At 40.9% G+C, this 6,967-nt stretch overlaps 1 pseudogene; it reads right to left on the bottom strand.

Moving 5' to 3' along the window:
* Positions 1 to 335: 335 nt before the first annotated feature.
* LOC113409960 (angio-associated migratory cell protein pseudogene) lies at positions 336 to 6,425 on the bottom strand (annotated as a pseudogene).
* Between the last annotated feature and the right edge of the window lie 542 nt (positions 6,426 to 6,967).

Here is a 6,967-nt window from a genome sequence, read left to right as displayed (position 1 = left end):
CATGAAAATGAATTTATTGGGGATAGAGAAATATACCAAAAATGGAAAGGTAACAAGTGAAGTTAATAATCACATAAATATAGAATTCCAAACAAACCAGCCCAGATAAACTAATCATTTACTGCCTCCTTGAATAAGCTTTTGGCTTTTATGACGTACTTGATCCATCTTTGGAGAATGCTGATCAGGGCTTCCTGCTTGGCTGATCCTAGGTAAGTATTTATTATTTCTTTCTGACAAATTATCAGTTAAATTCCTGCCATGTTTTAGTAACAGCAACTCAAGAAAATGCTTTATCCTCAGTCAGAGCATTAATGTATTTCACAATGGTTTTGTTACTGTTTGGGAGTTTTTGTGCTATGGCCTGAATTTGGATTATCTGCATTCAAAGCAGATGTTTTTTTGTTCAAAGTGAAGTCTAAAATTTCAGCTGAGTGGCCCCTGTACTCGCTAATGAGCTTTCCCAAGCGTGCATCCCAGAGCCTCACAGCCCCATCCAGACTGCAAGTGTAGACCACAGGTGAGCTTTCTTCCCAAAGGAGCTGCACAATACCTGACTCATGCTGGCACTTATGTCTCAGAGTCTGCATGGCAAGGTCATAAAGAGCAAAGGTCCCATCCAAATAGGCAATAGCCGCCAGTGGCATCACATTGCAGAAGCCCAGGGACTCCACTGAGTTGGATTCTGTCTCCTCCTCAGCTGCAGGCTTGCTCTCTGCCTTGAACACGGACACCACCTTTCCAGTTGCAGAATTTATCAGCTTGGCATGGCAGTCACAGAACCTGTCAGGATTAGACTGCCATCCTTCTGGCTTGCCACACATGTTAAAGGGCCCTGGTGCCCCTCATTACCTTTCAGAACATGTAGTGAGTTGCCCTGCTTCAAGTCCCAGATGCACACTGTTCCATCTTCATAGCCAACAACAGCCCTTCTCCCATCAGGAAGGACACAGCCACATGTAGCTGGACAATTTGGCCCTTGAAAGGTTTTGCATTCTCCACTAGGGATCTTCCACATCCATCAGCTGCCATCAGCTGTGCCAGCCAGAAGGACAGGGGACTGGGGATGCCATTCTGTCCACTCGAAGTCACCCACTTCAAAAGACCAAATTTCTTCTTTGCATCGACTCTCCAGACTTTAATGAATCCACCCATGTCACCCATGGCCACGAAAGTGGAGTCATACCTAAAACCAACACAAGTGACTTAATCTTTGTGACCTGTACACTCAAAAAGGAGTTCATCATCACTAACACGCCACACAAAAATCAATATTTCATAAAGACAAATAAATACCTTATAACTGTTCCTAGAAAAAGGTTAAGAAATTATATAACAAATCAATTGTCATGACTTGCCAGAGTAGTACAGTGAGCAAAATGTGGATCAAGACTGGGAATGGCCCAAGTTTGGGGCCATTCGTTCTGACTTAGTTAAGTCTATCCAACATGCCACTCTGAATCCTTTTATTGATAATATTTTTTATTAAAATGTTCAAATACAAGGATAAAAACCAATACAATATTATAAGAATATAAACATTTTAAAATGAAAAGTGTTAAGAAAAACGATGTATGTATGTATGTATGTATGTATGTATGTATGCATGTACACACACAGATGCACACCACTCTCCCCTCCCTCCGACAATTACAAACTTTAGTTAACAAAAAACTTTCAACTGTGATATTTCAATAAAATATTCCTTCTTTGCATATCTCCTATTTTACCAATAGGCAAATTATAAAATCGTATAATTCAGTCCCAATCAGCAAAAGTTCACTAAGTGGTACCAGAAATAACACATACAAAGATACATACATACATACAAACATACATACATACATACATATATATGTTTTCCTAACACACCTAAACAGCACACACCCCAAAATCAAATTCACCATGGAAACGGAAACAAACAAACAACTACCATTCCTAGATGTACTAATCTACAAAAAAACAGATGGCACACTAGGACACACCATATACCAGAAGAAAACACACACCAACTGCTACCTCAATGCCCAATCCCACCACCACCCAGCACAGATAAACTCCGTGGCCAAAACACTAATTGCCAGAACCAAACACCTGACAGACAAGACACACATAAAGACTGAACTATGCACCCTGACTAAAGTACTGACAGCCAACGGCTTCCATAAAAGCAAAATCACCAGCTTGATCCACAAAAACACACTGAGACATAATGGAGACCTAGAAGATGAACAGACCTATGGAACAGCTGTCCTGCCCTACATAAGAGATACTACAGACAAAATCAGTAAGATACTACACAGGCATCACATCAAGACTGCCTTCAAAACAGACAGAAAAATAGCAGCCATCCTAAGAAACCCCAAAGATAAAATTGACCTAGAAAACCAAGGCATATATGAAGTTCCCTGTGCATCGTGCCCTGCCACATACATTGGACAGACCAATAGAAGAATAAGTACCCTCCTGGATAAACACAATTTCTTTCCTTTACTTCTAAATAGTAACTTATCACTTTTTCCAAAAAATGTAGCAAAAGAAATCTGTTCTCATATCTTATCTGTTATATATAAACAAATCTTTAAAGTCTCAAAGTTAACAAGTTAATTAACAGCTAGAAACAACATATATATTTTAACCTTGATAAAATAAATCCACTTTAAATTCCTTCCATTTCTTTTTAAAAAGCTGGATATTTAATCCCTTCAAATAATGTCCACCAAGTTCACTTCTTATTATTTTCTCTTTGTCTCCTCCCAGGAATTATTTCACTAGTTTAACATGTCTCTTTTATAAATCCAAGATAAGAAAGCTGTTCAAGTCACTCTTCTGATTTATTATTTTTGTAATAGAATGTGTGATTGATCTTGGGAAATGAAAGGAAGAGCTGCTACCTAGGAAATAATCAGACAAGAGAGGCAGGACTCCTCAGTGCCTTAATGGTCAGAGGAAAAAAACTTAGGAAGGACCCACCATAATAGATCAAGCTGTTAAAAATGATGGCACGAAGTTTGTACTTTCAAAACTTCCGAGACTCTGTTAATGTAACCTTACAGAAGAATTAAAGTAGAATAGTCCTGTTCGGTTTACAGATTAATTATTAATTAATAACTTAAACATTAATTATTAAGAACACAGCCAGTTTCCTTTGTAAAAACTGTGTGGCATCATTTTTCATATCATTGTTGTGGTCTGGCATTTTAAAATCCACATTCAGATTCACATTCAAATCAGCCTGTCGATATTTCATCAAGTAAAATCTGTTCCTCTTCTGTAGCCTCTTTTAAATCCATTTTCATAGCGGCAAACAATTTGGACAGTAATTTCTGAGTGCCTTGTTCCCAAATAGTTTTAAATTCTTTCCCAATCAAATAATCTTGCTCCATTGCATTAATGGGTCTCTTCTCCTTTCATTGTAATCTTTAGTTCTCTTGGGTTCCTACTGGTTGACCTCTTATCATGTGCATTTTTTCTAATCAATAATTTTCTATGGGAGGGTTTTTTTACATTTAGTTTCAACATTTTCATGTAAATTTTTGTAAAATTTTAAACAACTCACAGAAAATATTTTTTCAATTCCTATTGATCTCTTAATCCATTCATAACTTTTCATAATCAACATTCTTGTCACCCTTTTGCTATTTGTTTCAAAAATTAATGTTCATCAAGGATGGAAGGAAATGCCCAGTACAATGAAACTTAACCAGTGATGGGATTCAGCCAGTTCGCACCACTTCAGGAGAACCGGTTGTTAAGTTTCTGAGCAGTTTGGTGAACTGGTTGTTGGAAGGAATCATTAGGGCAGAGAACCGGTTGTTAAATTATTTGAATCCCACCACTGCTCTTAACTGCAGGTTAATGATCCCAATCTAAACTTTCCTGATACTCAATCATACTCCTAGTTTGAGAGGAGGGGGGACAGACTAGTCTCAGATCTGGTTTAAATTATTCCCTGTCATATCAAAAAAGGTATAGAAAATAAAAATAATATTCTAGGAAGGTTAATCTATCAGAGCATTCTAATCAGGCAAAATGATTGTGTAAGTATATGTTTGTTTGTGTATGTGTAAACACAAATTTACACACACCTACAGAGGAGAAAGAGAGGGAGAGGGGGGGGGAGGGAGGGAGAGGGAGAGAGAGGGAGAGAGAAACAATGCTATGATTATTTTAAGTATTGGATTTCACTTTTTTAATAGGTTCCTTTTTGCATTTGTTTAAATTATTTTCTTTTTGCATCACCTTTGTATTAAATAGAATTTTAATTAAGCTGTTCTAGGAAAAGGACAGTCCTGAAAACTAGTCAAGGAATAAAATAAACAAAATAGCAGAAATTTTATTTTCAACACATAGACTGAGTAATACATAAAAGTTTTGATTATTTTATCAGTTTAATTTCCAATTCACAAGTAGTTTGTCAATTGATTGATGATCAGGGATTATGGGAGTTGAAGTACCAACATGGATAGTAGTTTAAGTGGGGGTGATTTATTCTAATCCCATCATGATCATCCATTTATTTCATCGCTCACTGAATCTTTGATAAAAGATAGATGCTGCAATGGCTTTGCAAAAAAGGAAAGTAAGTTGTTCAGAATGGTATCTTTGATAATAACATGCAAGTTAAGGAGGGGGGAAAACATCCAGATTTTTCCTTTCCTTTCCTTTGCCGAATTGGTATTTTCAGCATCTTCTTCTAAGAAGTTAATAGTACTCTGTAAATTTAGAAGTGCAATTCCAAATTATGATCAGATCATCTCAGTTGTGGTACCTGAAACTGATCTTATCTGAATAGTGACCTTATTCCAATTCAGAGAGCAAACTCATTATATTATTAAAGAATATCAAAACCCAAGAAAGAACAGTCAAAGCAGAGGCTGGAGAGAATTCACTTTACCATCATTTCCAAAGATTAGTTCTAAGCCTCTCTCCCCTAAACGTCATTTTTAGTCCTGCAGGAGGTCCAGTTCAGAAATTATTCTGGTTGACTAGCAAGCGGTATCTCTTTATCCTGATTTGCAAATCCATTTCCACCTCCTTCTAGGACAGTCAACTATATTTGTTTAAATACACAAACAAAAAAATAGAATGGAAAGATGGTGCTATTTTATAGTGCAATGTTTTGTTTGCTATATGATAGGCAGGGTGATCAATATGTGTGTGTTTATGTTCTAATCTAGACAGCACCTGGAAAGAAATCCATTGGGCAGCCTTGACCAAAATAATGTGCATATATGTAACTCCATAAAATCAACCACAGCTGATATATAAGCATGAAGGCAAAGACATAAAGGTACAGGCAAGGATACTGAAACAAGATTCATTTTTACTGGCAATTAAGCACAGTCTTTCAGGAGTGCTATTGTGAGATTATGCATCCATAGATATTTCGTGTTAGACTACCAGTAGCTTGGCCTGATAGCACAGAAAGGATAATAACGCATGCTTGCAAATACCTAAGCATCAACTTCAAAGTTCATCAAATAAGAACATCACTTTGTTGAATTCAGTAAGATTTAACTTTAAAAAAGCAGGGAAGATTGGGTTCTGTATTGAAGCATCTCCTATAAAAGAGTCTCAGAGGATAAAATTTCTATTTAGGACTCAGATAGTGCCAGCTGAAACAGACAGTCCACCCAGGTGATTTAACAAAATTCTGATTCTTGAAAAACACAGTACAATTCCAGGAATAGCCAGGTGATATGTGTTCTGTATTTGCATTCTTGTAACCCTGTATTCTGATTGGCTGGGACGCACAGCATTCGGATTGGCTGAGTGCACGGCACTGATTGGCTGTTACGGCCTAGCCGATCGCGGGAGATTCGAACGGCTGTCATTGGCTGCGGCGCCGGGTACAAGTTCTATATAAGCCACCGCCGATCCGATGCAAGCAAGCCGATCTACCGCCTAATAATAAGAGCTTGAAAGTCACTGGTCTTGTGTCTCTCATTGGGACCGATCCACCGACATAACACTGGCGACAAAGGTGGGATCGTGAGACAAAGACCCACCACGCACGTGGCACCGCGGCACAGGCAACCAACAAGATGGCCAGCAGCACCACGCCACCCGCACCCTTCAACCAGGCTGCAGAGAACTGGGAATCCTACATCGATAGGTTCCTCATGTTCCTGGAAAGCAGCAACCTTAAGGACGCGAACGGACAGAAAAAAAGGGCCGTATTCCTGACACACTGCGGGCCCTCAGTGTTCAAGATGGCAAAAGCCCTTGCCAAGCCCGAGGACGTGAAGGCAATGGACTGGGCCGACCTCGAACCCCTGTTGCGGAGCCACTATGCACCCGCTGTGCCCACCCTCATCAGACGGCACAACTTCTACCGAAGGGACCAGAAGGAGGGTGAGAGCATCAGTGACATCTTGGCTGATCTACGGAACCTCGGGGGGCATGTGCGGCTTCACCGACATGGATGAAGCCCTACGAGACCGTGTCGTCCTTGGGCTCAAAGACCCAGTCCTGCAGAGCCGGCTAATGGCAAAGGGCGACATCTCCCTCACCGAAGCGACCGCAGCAGAGGCGACCAGGAAATCGGCGGCTCGGATGCAGCAGACGAGCGCAGCAGACCGGCTGACGATGACCGAGGCGACCCCGACCCCGGAGAAGCACCCCGAACCAAGCCGCCGAGCGACCGCCACCACCCATCATGGCGACCTCGACTCCCTCTCCATCACCGAGGACGAGGAGGAGGAGGACATCCACCGACTCCAGGCGGAATGAGATCGGCGCGAACGGCGAGGTCATAAGTCGGGATTCCAGTGCACCGGGTGTGGGGGTGACCATCCAAAGTCAAAATGCCGGTTCCTCGACGAAATCTGCCGCCATTGCGACAAGCAGGGCCACATCGCCAAGGTGTGCCGATTCAAGCGGAACCATGCCCCCCGACTATGAGATGGCAGCCCCCGGGGATGAGATAGCACCCCCCCCCAGAACCAGGGACCATTACGCTGAG

The sequence above is a fragment of the Notechis scutatus genome, chromosome 1 (assembly GCF_049901735.1).
Source record: "Notechis scutatus isolate UNSWTSFEM ecotype Mainland chromosome 1, rNotScu1.2, whole genome shotgun sequence".
In the NCBI taxonomy this organism is placed as follows: Eukaryota; Metazoa; Chordata; class Lepidosauria; order Squamata; family Elapidae; genus Notechis; species Notechis scutatus.
Note: the sequence above shows the minus strand (reverse complement) of the source record. Positions and strands in the feature narration are given on the sequence as shown.